This window comes from Podarcis liolepis (genome assembly GCF_965112155.1).
Source record: "Podarcis liolepis genome assembly, chromosome: 5".
Lineage (NCBI taxonomy): Eukaryota > Metazoa > Chordata > Lepidosauria > Squamata > Lacertidae > Podarcis > Podarcis liolepis.
In genome coordinates, this window is record NC_139556.1 from 40011454 (window position 1) to 40024053 (window position 12600).

The following is a 12600-nucleotide window of genomic DNA, read 5'->3' on the forward strand; positions in this document are numbered from 1 at the left end:
GCGGGGATGGGCAGCAATGCATCTCAAGCACTAAGTCCCCCCCCCTCTAGGTTTGAGATGCTGTTTCTTCGCCTACACCCCCACTTTTCTGTTCTTCCTGGGCTGCCTCTTTCCCCCTAGTCCCACCCCAACTCCCCTCTGTGGCTCAGCGGCCTTGAACCTTGACCCTGCATTTCTTGAAGTGGAAATGAAAATGGATTACCCCGGTCTTCGCTCTGTACATCACTGTCTTCTCCACCCCCACCACCCACCACTTCCCTGCCTTGAGGGCCGCCCTCCCTGAACCCTTAAGCTGGTCTTAGCTATGAGGAAAGGCTACAACATTTGGGATTTCTTAGTTTAGGACACACGGGTGAGTAGGAGAGGCATAATGTGTGCGAAGTTGTACGTGGTGTGGCAGGGGAGGAATTTTCTCCCTTTCTCATTATTCTAGGACCTCAAACCATCCAATGGAGCTGAATGTTGGAAGGAGAGGAAACAGAAGTCATGTTGTACCAGTAGATCTCCTATATACGTAACAATGAACTATCACGTTACCAGGGGATGGTAAAGTGCTCCTTGTACCTACTTCTGCCAGCCAGTTTCCTGTTTACAGCAGTTTCAAACATATTTCCTGCTGTGACTTGGCAATATCCCAGTCAGGTGGATGGTCACGCCTGAGCTTGAAGCGTAGCTGTTCTCACACATAACTGTTCTTATCACTTTGTCGTGTAATGCCCTCAATGACCTTCAACAATTGAAATTAAAATTCTGTTCTATTGAAAGGACACTAAAAGAAACTGGTGCAATCTAGGAACCGTTAATGACCTGAACAAATGTACATTATTGAACTTGGAGCATGTTAATGGACCTACCATTGCATACTTTGTTTACATGTATGGATAGATGAAATATTCAATTGACTGAGCATAAACCGGGGAAGAAATCTGATTAGAACTAGACACAGATCGGATGGGCACATGGATTTTCACATTCCACTATCCTTTGCCCTTCTAGTAGCAATTTAGTGAATGCTGCTTCGACAATTTGCACACATGCACTAGAGACTTATTTATAGAACCAAAAAATAACAGAGTATGAAAGGAGATGTATGTTGTTTATTTATCGCTCACTTCCTCTCACAACAACCACACAATAACCCTGTGAGGTTGGATAGACTGAGCGAGTTTTCAGACCAGCCTTTTTCAACCTTGGGTCCCCAGATGCTGTTGGACTACAACTCCCATCATCCCTGACCACAAGTCCTGATAGCTGGGGATAATGGAAGTTGTAGTCCAACAGCAACTGACGTGTAACTTTTGAATAAATGTATTATTATTTTTTTGTTTTAAAAAAACATCCACACAAAAATGAACAGTGTTCATGTTTAGCATATGTAATTACAAATCTGAACATGTAAGTGCCGTGCTCATATTCATAGTACATGTTCACATGGATGAGAACATAGAAATGTGGATATTCTCTGCTGAAATGCCAACTCTACTAAATATGTGACTCAGCCCTCAAGATGTCAAGATCATATGACTGAGATCTTGGGTGTAGGAGTCACAAGAGCAATGAGATAATCCAGTTTGTTATAGTTGAAAGCTCCATACAAAAAAAGTTAAAGCGCTTATGACTAAATGAGTGCAAGCCAATTTAAGCAAAGGAAATTGTGGAGCCCTGGAAAGGTTGGCACATGATATGTCCTGATAGTATCGGACAGACATTGAGGTACAAAGCCTACTTTCCAGCAAAGACTGCCACATTCTTTTATTTGATTTTTGATGACATATGTGGTATAAATCTCCCAGGGACATTGTTCAGGCAATTGCTTTGCTTATTTATTTCACTATTAACCTTGACCTGGTGTACAATTACATAAGGAGAGTAATTATATTTTCTGGCACAAGAAATATGGGAGGTGTTTTATGGAGAGACTTTGCTCACTCTGGTTGGCTGTGGATATCTTAAACCTTCATAAGGGGTTTTATGAAATCAGTTTGTAATGATTAGGGTTCCCTGCCTTCTGCTGTAACAACTGTCTCCTAGAAACTATTTCCCTATCTTTGTTTATAGGGGTTAATTAAATGGATAGCCACGCACAGTGCTGTTCCTCTTCTACTATACATGTGGATACAATTTCTCTTTATTATTGATTGGGTCACTATGACACTGTGAGGTTTGTTACATGCTTATTGAACAGCTTAGTTGCAATAGTCTGGATCCTCATATAAGTTAAGGAAGCCCATGGGAAGTTTCTCATCTTGTCCCTGTTCCCTCCAGTCACAAGCACCTTCAGCAAAGCTTTTTTTGGAGTTTGGGAGATGGTTCCTTAACCATGTGTGATGGGGAAGGGGGATATCACTCCAAATCAGACTTAGATCCTAAGATATGCACATGTTTTGAATAAGGGACTCCCAACCCTCCATAGGGACTTTGGGATGTGTGTGCAGATGGCCATAAGGATGGGGGAAAGGGAATGGGGAACTTCTGTGAACTGCCTGGAGTCAACTATCTTAGGTTCTAATCCAGCACATCAAGTAGGGTTGAGAACCTTTGGCCCTCCAGAGATTATTGGACTCCAGCACCTATTGGCTTCAACCACCATGCCCAATGACCAGGGATGGCATAGTCCAACAACATCTGGAGGGCAACAGGTTCCCCACCATTGATCTGCAGCATATCATCACATACAAATAGGCAAAACAAAGGTATTTGTCAAACATAAACATTTAGGAAGATTCCTGTTGGACTGGCCAAGGTCCATCTAATCCAGAATTTGGTTTCCTTTGGTAGTACCCAGATAGCTGCTTCAAAGGGGGCTTACAAGTATGTCACAAAGGCCCTACTTCACCTGATATTGAGAGTAAGAACATTACAAGAGCCCTGTTGGATCAGACCAAAGGCTCATCCAGTGCAGTATTCTGTTCTCACAGTGGTCAACCAGAGGTCGAGCGCCTTCATTTCCTGAAGCATGTTAAACTTGCACAAAGGAGAGGGCATTTTTCTGTAGTGAGGCCTTAACTTTGGAACACTCTCCCTACTGAAGTGGAACAGGATGTCAATGTTACATCTTTTCAGTGCCAGGTTAAAACTTGTTTGCTCAGGCATTCAAAATATTTGATTTTGGTCTGCTTATGCTTTGCTCTTCCACCCCACCCTATTATTTGGGTTTCAAAAGAGAAAAAAATAAACTGATTGCCTAATAATGCATATAATTTCATCTAGACTGCATCAGATTTTGTACTCAGTGGCTGCAGTGGGCTATGCCACACATACAGATTATGGCTAGAAAGGGCCGTAGCTTAGTGGTATCAGAGTATGTGGTTTTTTGTGTGCAGAAGGTCCCAAATTCAATCCCCAACATCTCCAGATTGGGCTGGAGAAGGCTCCCATTTGAAACCCTGGAAAGCCTCAAGCAACAGCCAGGGTTTATGATGTGTGGATGCATACCCACCCCAGCTGCATCTGAGAGCCACTTTTTCAATTTGCCACAATGACTTTTCAGCATCACTCTCACATAGTGTTGATCAAAACGTTTCTATTGTCACCAATAGGGAAGCCCTGAGGAGAACTCACCAACTGTCACTGTAGACAATACTGAGATAGGTGGACCATTAGAGCAATATTCTTATGGAGTATAAAATAGCTTCCTATATTCATGTGCTGCCCATGTGAACTAGCAGCAATCAGCTTAGGAACCAGCATTGCTCTGGTGTGGGTTGTGAGTTTCAGATGTGCTCATTCAGTGTGCTTGGTACTTGACAAATGTTCTGGGTATTCAGTGCTACTCAGAATAGGCTCATTGGGTGGTAAAATAAATGCATGAGTGGAAAAACTTCTGTTTGTGCAACAGGACTTTCCCTCCCCCTCTCCTTCCTCCATGCACATCCCACCACCCCCAGATTTGCTCCAAAGGGTAGCAAGAACTCCCAGAAGAGATTTAAGGAGCACACAGGGAGAGAAGGTGGGGTGGGGAAGTAATACAAAGTGCTACTTAGGACATCATTGAAGACAGCTCATTTAAATTAATAAACATGACTAACTTAGGTTCATTCATTTGAATGGATCTACTCTGAGTAGATGACTACAGACCTTTATCTGGAAACACCGGTAGTCTAGAGCAGATCTGCATGAGAACATACCAAACTCATAGGTTGGTGCTTTGCCACACCAGAACTGTGGGGAAAGGCCTCCGGAAAAGATGGTACGACCAACACAGGGCTATTGTACATTGGCAACACACTTTGGAAAGTTCCAGTTCAGTGACTGGTAGGTCTTAGGCATTGCCCTCACTCTAGGGTTGGGGTCATGGTGAGTCTTGATAGGAAAGAAGAATGTCTTTCTTTAAATCCTTGATGAGGTCTATAGTACTAGACAGCCTTCAGTTGTAGAGAGGGCTTTCTAGAAGATAGATTGATTTGAATACTACAGTGCAGAGCAAAAACAAGGCCTGGAAGGCATTGGTTATATAAAAAGTATACTGAAAGGGAGTTTAAACAGTTGGCTGGCTCTGGCCTTTTACCAGAAATCAAATGTTTTTACGAATGAATACCTAATGAAACAACTGAAGTAACCCCACAGGCTATGTCTACAAAAAGGCTATTATATCTGATGCAATATAATATATGATATATATGATGTCATCTAACGTTCCAAAGTGTGGTGTACCACAGAATTTTAATTGTGCTTTGAGGATGACCGTATGTATGAGATAAACTGCCATGCTAGGTAACTGTGATGCTACAAACCTTTAATATGTAACTGGAGATGGATGGGATATAAATTTAGTTGGCATTCTTAACCTGCAGTCTTTTGCACAGAACAATCATGTGGAAAAACAGAGAACAGCCAGTGCCATCTGCTGTTTACAAGAAGGAGCTACAAACTAATAAGGGAATTAAGAACAGGCCATTAAAGAGAGCTTCTGCCTCCTTCCTCACTGTTGCATTTTTTGTGTTACAAAGATCTGTGTGACAAACGTGCACTTTCCAGAAAAGCAACAAATCTACACTATTTGTCAACTAATACATAGCAACTGGGGGATGTGGTAGTACATGTGTGTGCAAACACAGCTAACTGATTCTATGTGAACATGGCATAAGTCACGGTAACTGATACAGTCATACCTCGGGTTAAAGTTGCTTCAGGTTAAGCGTTTTTGGGTTGCGCTCCACAGCAACCCGGAAGTAACGGAAGGCGTTTCTTCCGGGTTTCGCCGCTCGCCCATGCGCAGAAGTGGCGAATCACAACCAGCACACACGCAGATGCGCAGACACAGGTTGCGTTCGCTTCAGGATGTGAACAGGGCTCTGGAACGGATCCCGTTCGTATCCAGAGGTACCACTGTATATGAAAAGATATGGCCATCCTTCATAAAATCCTGAAAACCACCAAGACAACCTTGAACAATTATACAGTTGTAATTTCGAAGGACTGCATCTGTACCAGGAAACTGACAGGACTTGCGTCATGTAGATGGTAACACATGAGAGTTATCCATCTTTCTCTAAAAGGCACTTATCTAGTCATTTAATGAGGCAAACAAGAAACTTGTCACAGAAGAGAAGCAGGTACTTAGTGCAACACCACAATGGGAATTTCCTTGACTTTGCTCACGGCCCACAAAGAGGTAGGCAGCTGCACATTGCTGATGTAAAACAAGCAAGGAAAACATGATAGTCACAAGATACGCACATGCACTGTTGACACTGGTGTGATGTTGCTATCTGTTAGGGTGGCACAGATACTTCCAGCTGGTGACAAATTATAGTTGGTTCTTGGATCAAGGAATTATTCCCACTAAATGTTTACTGCTTACTCATGAAATATCTGAGAAAATGAACATTCTTCCAATGTTCCGTGTACTTAGAAGATGTGACACGGTGTTATTGCGAGTTTGCAGGTTTCCTACAGGCAACTGGTTGGCCACTGTGAGAACAGGAGGCTGTGTTAGATGTGCCATTGGCCTGGCTGCGCCTGCAGGGCTCTTCTTATGCTTTTATCATTTGGAAAGATAACAGCCTGGGTAAGTTATTATAGCAACGTCGCATTAACGTACGATTGACTGATATTTAAAGTTGTATCCTTTCCTCTCCAGCAGAGATCCAAATGCAAAGAGCCCCCTCTGAGCTGCATTTAGCAAAATGAAAACTTGTCATTGCATACTGTTCAACTGTCCCGATTCTACCGGGGGGGGGGGCAGCCATGGAATTAGAAAAGCCACCACGGTTTCTGAGCTAATCCTGGGGTGCTCAGATTTCTCCCTGCCGGCGGACAAGGGCCACAGAAGCAGCTCCTGAGGCGGCAGTGGTGTTGGGAAGGTGGCATGCTGTTTCTTTTCATCCACTCAGGCCAAGTGTGGTGAGCTGACCGATCTGTGGTGGCGCTTTTCACAGAGATGAGGAATTGCCTCCCATACTGCCAGTTTCCAGTTACCCCAGCCCTAGTGGACTAGGCCACAAGGGCTATTAGTATTGGCAGGAAGCACCACTGAGGGAATTCCTACCTCAGGGGCTTAAAGTACGCGTGTGGACCAATCTCGTGAGGAATCTGCACTTGGGAATGGACAGCCTGGGTGTTGCAAGTGGGACTTAGAGATATGCCTCCTTATCTGGGTGCTAGGAAGGGACTTCGGGAGAGGCTTCGCTTGTGCTGCTGGGGTAAACCGAGGGCCCTGAGAGGGAGGTTTGGACATGTAGCCGAGGCGCGAAATGTTTATTCCCCTCTCTCTTTCTGTTATCTTTCTCCAACCCTGGTAAACAGTGGCAGTTTGGTGCACATTTCTGCACAAGCTACCTGACCCATGCAGCAACGCGGCACCAAAAGACAGTGTCCCAGTTTTCTTCTCAAAAGTGTTGGAGGGTATGCCATTGCCACCAATTGACCAGTCAATTGACTGGTCCCTCCAGCCTAATTTGTAGTAAGCAGCTTAATCTATTGGACAGTGGATGCTGGTCCATATGGGCAAATGGATTCCTGCCCCACCAGCCTCAGTCTGCCCTCAGCCGGCCCCCAGCTGCCTGCCTTCTTGCTTACTACAAGTCTATTAGCTTCCTTCTCCTTAGTCTCCATGTTATCCCTTGTAGAATTCAGCAGGGAGGAGGATGGAGACAAACTAGAATTAGCTGGCCTTGCCTTTCATTGTCTCTGCCTCTACTTACTGTTGGTCTCCCTGCCTTTCGCCCTGCAAGTCCATCAATGGGCGCCATTCCATAATCTGGACACTGAAGATTATTAATTAGAATTTTTTCAGGCCCTTCCAACTTTTCAGCAGCATGAAAGTAACTCATTGTACAGAAACTAGCTTTGTACTGGACATAGCAAGAGATGTTTAAGGTATCCAGCTGCTGCTGTCTTATGTCTTTGGGATTTTTACTGGACTGGTAATCTGCATTTCAACCTTTGCTACTGACTTTCCCTCTCCCTTGTTAATGCCACCCTAACTTTTATTCCCGCGGCTCTTTTGCCTGCTTGCTTCTGCCAGTTCCATTCTGCATCTGGCATGTTCTGGGTGCATGTCCCACGGCACCTTGAAATGAGTTGCATGCTGGTTGCTGTTGTTGTCAAAGATGCCTTGCACACAGTGGACATTGTGTGCGATTGCATCAAGAACAGGGCGATCTAAAATGTTCTTGGCGACTTCACTGGCCTGCTCCCCAAATGTCTTGTTACCACTTCCCATAGTTCAGTTAGTCACTTTGTCCCTTGTAATTCTATCTGTCAGCATAGTAGGCAAGGGGGAAACTGCAGGGGGTCGGGAGTTTCTAGATTAAATCAAGCTCAGTTCCCTGGTCTGTTTCCCCTCCCTGTGCTGCTGTTGGACTGATTTCAAAAGAAAACTTTCAATGGGTTTCAGATTTCACAAGAGGCAACTGGAAGAAAAAGCCTTCCCATTCCCAGGGATCTATAGGTATGCAAAAGTGTTCCTTGACAATACGCATCTAATTCTAATATCTTTGTTAGCGCTGGGACATGACATCTTGTTCTTCTCAGTGCATGAGAAGTAACAGTCAGGTTTTCATTTCCATTTGTTTGTTTGTTTGTAGCAAGCAGAAATGGAGTAGATTATTCATTCATTCATTTAAAATAATAATAAACTGCTGAATCCAAAAACTCTCTAAGTGGTATACAAGTAAAATGATAGATTATTTAGATTAAACCATGCATATATCTGCTATGTCATTATGAAAAACATTCTTTAAAAAGAATTAAAAGCTTGTAATTCTATTTGGTGTTTCATTGGATTTTCACCCTCTTTCACCATTTGTTCTCATCTTGGTCAGCCCATTAACATTGCTACTGCTGCTTGTTGAGACAAAACAGTGGTTTTGGTCCTTCTAAATTACTAAGCCATGGCAGTGATGAGAGAGGATTCCTCTCAGGTTGCAAATGCTCTCCCCTCTGATTTACTTGGTTGACCAGGGGAAAACCTGTGCAAATCTTTTAAGGGCAGGGGTAGGGTTCTCAGTCCTCTGCAGCAATGCTGATGTTTCTGCCAGTAGAGAGGGATTTAAAAATTATCTTACTCAAAAATCTATTTGCCAATGTAAAAATGACATTGGCTGCGATTCCCACTCATCTTATAAATGTCAGCCACCCTCATTTTATTTCCTGTAATATGATGGATGACTTAAATAGCATGAAACTGGTTCCAAGGTAATTTAAGCCTCATGTCCCACAGAGGAATTTATGGTCTTCAAACAAAAACATCTTGAAGGTCCCAGGCCACAGAGAGGTTAGGCAGGCCTCAACTAGAGCCAGGGCTTTTTCGGCTGTGGCTCCAATCTGGTGGAACGCTCTGTCACAAGAGACTAGGGCCCTGCGGGACTTGACATCTTTCTGCAGGGCCTGCAAGACAGAGCTGTTCCACCAGGCCTTTGGTCAGGGCACAGCCTGACTCCCTCCTTTGGCAATCTTCACAGAACTCTAGCCCAATGGTTGCCATCAATTTGATTTGAATTAATTTTAGAATGAAATGATTTTAGAATGTTGTATTATTTTATTGTTAGCCACCCTGAGCCCGGCTTCGGCTGGGGAGGGCAGGATATAAATAAATAAAAAAATATTATTATTATTATTATTATTATTATTATTATTATTATTATGTATTGGCCAAGATGAGAAGCAGAAGAAGAGGCTGAGTAAAGCTTGCTTTGAATCGGGTTACTCTAAGGAGTTTATACAAGGGAGAGACAGAGAGGGAATTATTATGGTTTCCTAATTCCTGGTGCAAAGCTGGCACAAGTAGATGTTTGCCAAACAGCCTACAATATTGTGCTTTCCCTGTGTGTTTGGGAATGGGTTTGGGTTTGGGGTTATGCACTCCATGCTCCTCAAATGAGTTCACCAGTATGATGATGTCAACTTTCGTCTTAATGACTTCCTCCAGAGACAAGATCTTGGTGTCTTCTGAGCAGCTGAGAATAATTATCCATAGCTAACAGCACCAGAAAAGATGCCTTATTCATCTGTTCCAGTGGGGTTACTTGTCTGTCAAAACTTCTGTAGCTGAATTCAGCAGAAGTTCTTGTTTAACTTGGTTTGCAGGATGTTTGAACACATTAGCCAAAATGTTAAAATCATTGGCATCTCTAAAACCATTTCCTAGCACCTCCCAGACTCCTCTGTGTGTTTTCTTTCAAAACTTGAACCTGCCTCTGGATTGTGCAACATTTGACAAATAACAGGCATTAGTAGAGCAGACCTGTCCTCTTTATTCAGAACATCACAGCATCAATTAGGGGCTAGTTGAAAACTCTGCTGTTCCTGCAAGCTGGATTGGAGCGGTGGCAGATCTTTGAAGGTTGTTCTTTACCAGATCTGTTTTAGTAACTTTTAGGGAAATTATCATTTTTTTATTGAAGATATTTTATGTCCTTGATATCGAAGATCAGTATGAAGAAGAACCTGGAGAAACCCAATAGATTGTTAACAGAAGGCAGTCAGATAAGAGAAGCATTTTGAAAAGCCAACTGGTGTCATGTAGTCAGTAGAGTACAGTGGTACCTCGGGTTAAGTACTTAATTCGTTCCGGAGGTCTGTTCTTAACCTGAAACTGTTCTTAACCTGAAGCACCACTTTAGCTTATGGGGCCTCCTGCTGCCACTGCGCTGCTGGAGCCCGATTTCTATACTTATCCTGAAGCACTATTTCTGGCTTAGTGGAGTGTGTAACCTGAAGCGTATGTAACCCGAGGTACAACTGTATTGAGCTTGGCAGAGGCTACCGTATGTGAGTTCAGATCCCTCTCCAGCTACTAAGCTCACTGTGTAGCCCTCGCCAAGTCACTGCTTATTTCCATGCTATATCCGTATCACAGATTCTTTTTGGAGCACCTACTGGGTCTCCATGTCTTAAGTTTTAACTTAGAAGGAGTTCAGTCCTGTTTTCTTAGATTTATATTTGGCACATCAATATGTGTTGCCGATGCTGCTTTTGGAAACTGAACTAAATTCTTTGACCTTAGCTTGGATGTATTCCATTCACTTTTGGCTCCACTGCTCTTTTGCTTCCTCCCAGTTCCTTTGTTTTCCAGGTGATGAGGGACTCTCATAAGTCTGCCTAGATGAAGGAATTGCTGCAAAATGTTGTCACAGTGGTACCTTGGTTCTCAAACTTAATCCGTTCCGGAAGTCCGTTCCAAAACCAAAGCGTTCCAAAACCAAGGCACGCTTTCCCTTATAAAGTAATGCAAAATGGATTAATCCATTCCAGAGTTTTAAAAACAACCCCTAAAAAGCAATTTAACATGAATTTTACTATCTAACAAGACCACTGATCGATAAAATGAAAGCAATAAATAATGTACTGCAGTCACACAATCAAGCAACCTGTAGCTGAACTGGGTTCCACACAGTCACAAAAACAAAAACAAAAGAGCCGCAAAGATGCAAAATAAATAGCAAAAACAGACAGACCTCAGCGTAACACTCGAAACAGAAGTGTGGCACTCAAATCGGAAGCATAACACTCAAAACAGAGCATGTTCGGCTTCCAAAAAAGTTCACAAACTGGAACACTTACTTCTGGGTTTACAGTGTTTGGGTTCCAAGTTGCTTGAGTACCAAGGCGTTTGAGAACCAAGGTACCATCGTACTTGAGTTTTCACCTTCTTAATTATCTATAGCTTATCTATAGATAATTAAGAATCTATAGCAAGCCAAATGTGGCTTTAATGCTTCCATCCATCCCAAGTAAAGTGGTATATCAAATTTTCTGTGGTTCCCTGTTTTTTGTTTAAAAAGACATATATAAACACAATTTGGCACCAACTCCACCATCTTGTGATGACAAGGGCAGTATTCGTTATTTATAGGAACTTGGATATATGTTCCCCATAAAAGCTTTTGAGGGTTAGGCATTTAAGGGTGCCAGATAAAAGGCTTTCCTGTGTTTAGGAACAGATAACCATTTCAGATAAGCCATCCCATTCTTAGAAGTGGAATTTGGCAAACCCAGCAACTGAGAGGAACAAGGCTCCTTGGCGCCACGCCATACACTCTTGTAGGTCAATTGCCTTTAGTCTCTGTTTGACAATACATTTGGCTTGCTTCTAGGCTATAGATAAGTGCAAATTTTTGAAGAATGGCTGGGATTTGGTTCAATTCACTTTGCATTTAAAGGTAAATTCACATTTAAAAGCAGACTGAATCAAATTGCTTTCCCATCCCTAGGGAGGGGTGGTGACGGCATTGGAATTGCACTACCTCTGTTCCAAACCTTCAAAAAATACCTGGAGGCACCAGTTGCCCTTCTCCTCTCTCTCATCCTTAGGTAATGGTATAAAGACTGTGAGTACGTGATGAGTTATAGTAACCTTTGGTGTAGCTTCAGGTAAATTAACAGTATCTCACCAGGGATGAATTTGTCCTGTGTTACTTAATTTGTGTTTCAGATTAAAAGAGCATCATAAATTACCATAGCACAATGGAGCAAATCTCAATTAACACAATTAATTTAGGGAAGGCTCTCTTTTATGGCGGTAGCACACTTAAGTTGATTGGATTCACAGACTGTAGGAAAGGACAACTCAGATGATGGAAAGACTGGACCATCTTCCCCGTAAGGAAAAGCAAAAAATTGTATTTTTATAGCTTAGATCAGTGTTTCCCAAACGTTTTTGGGCAACGGCACACCTGTTTACCGGAAAAAAATCTCGTGGCACACCACCATTAAAGCCCCGCCCCCGTGACGTCATTCGGGGAGCCGGCGGCCCGGACCTGAGCTGGAAGGAGAGGCGGTGCTTTTCGGCACAAGGCAATCGGCCTGGAATTGTTTCCCGCGCGCTGCGAAAGGGAACAGCTGCGGTCGCGCAAACCCTCCGGCGCTGGGAGGGGAAAGGGCGGAGTCGCAGAGCACCAGCTGGCCGAGCGGTTGCGCGCAGCGTTGCGCTTTTGGAGAGCGTGCGGCTGCTGCTAGGGGATCCGGGGACGTGAGCAGGCCTGGCCCGACCCGGGTTGAAGGAGGACAAGCCGGCAGCGCGCCAAGTGAGTTCGGTTGCGCGCGACGGCCCCCGCTCCCCCCACCCCCGCCGGATCCTCGCCGCCGCCGCCTCTCGCCCGCCTCCCTCCCACGGCACACCAGCCGATGTCTCACGGCACAGTAGTGTGCCGCGGA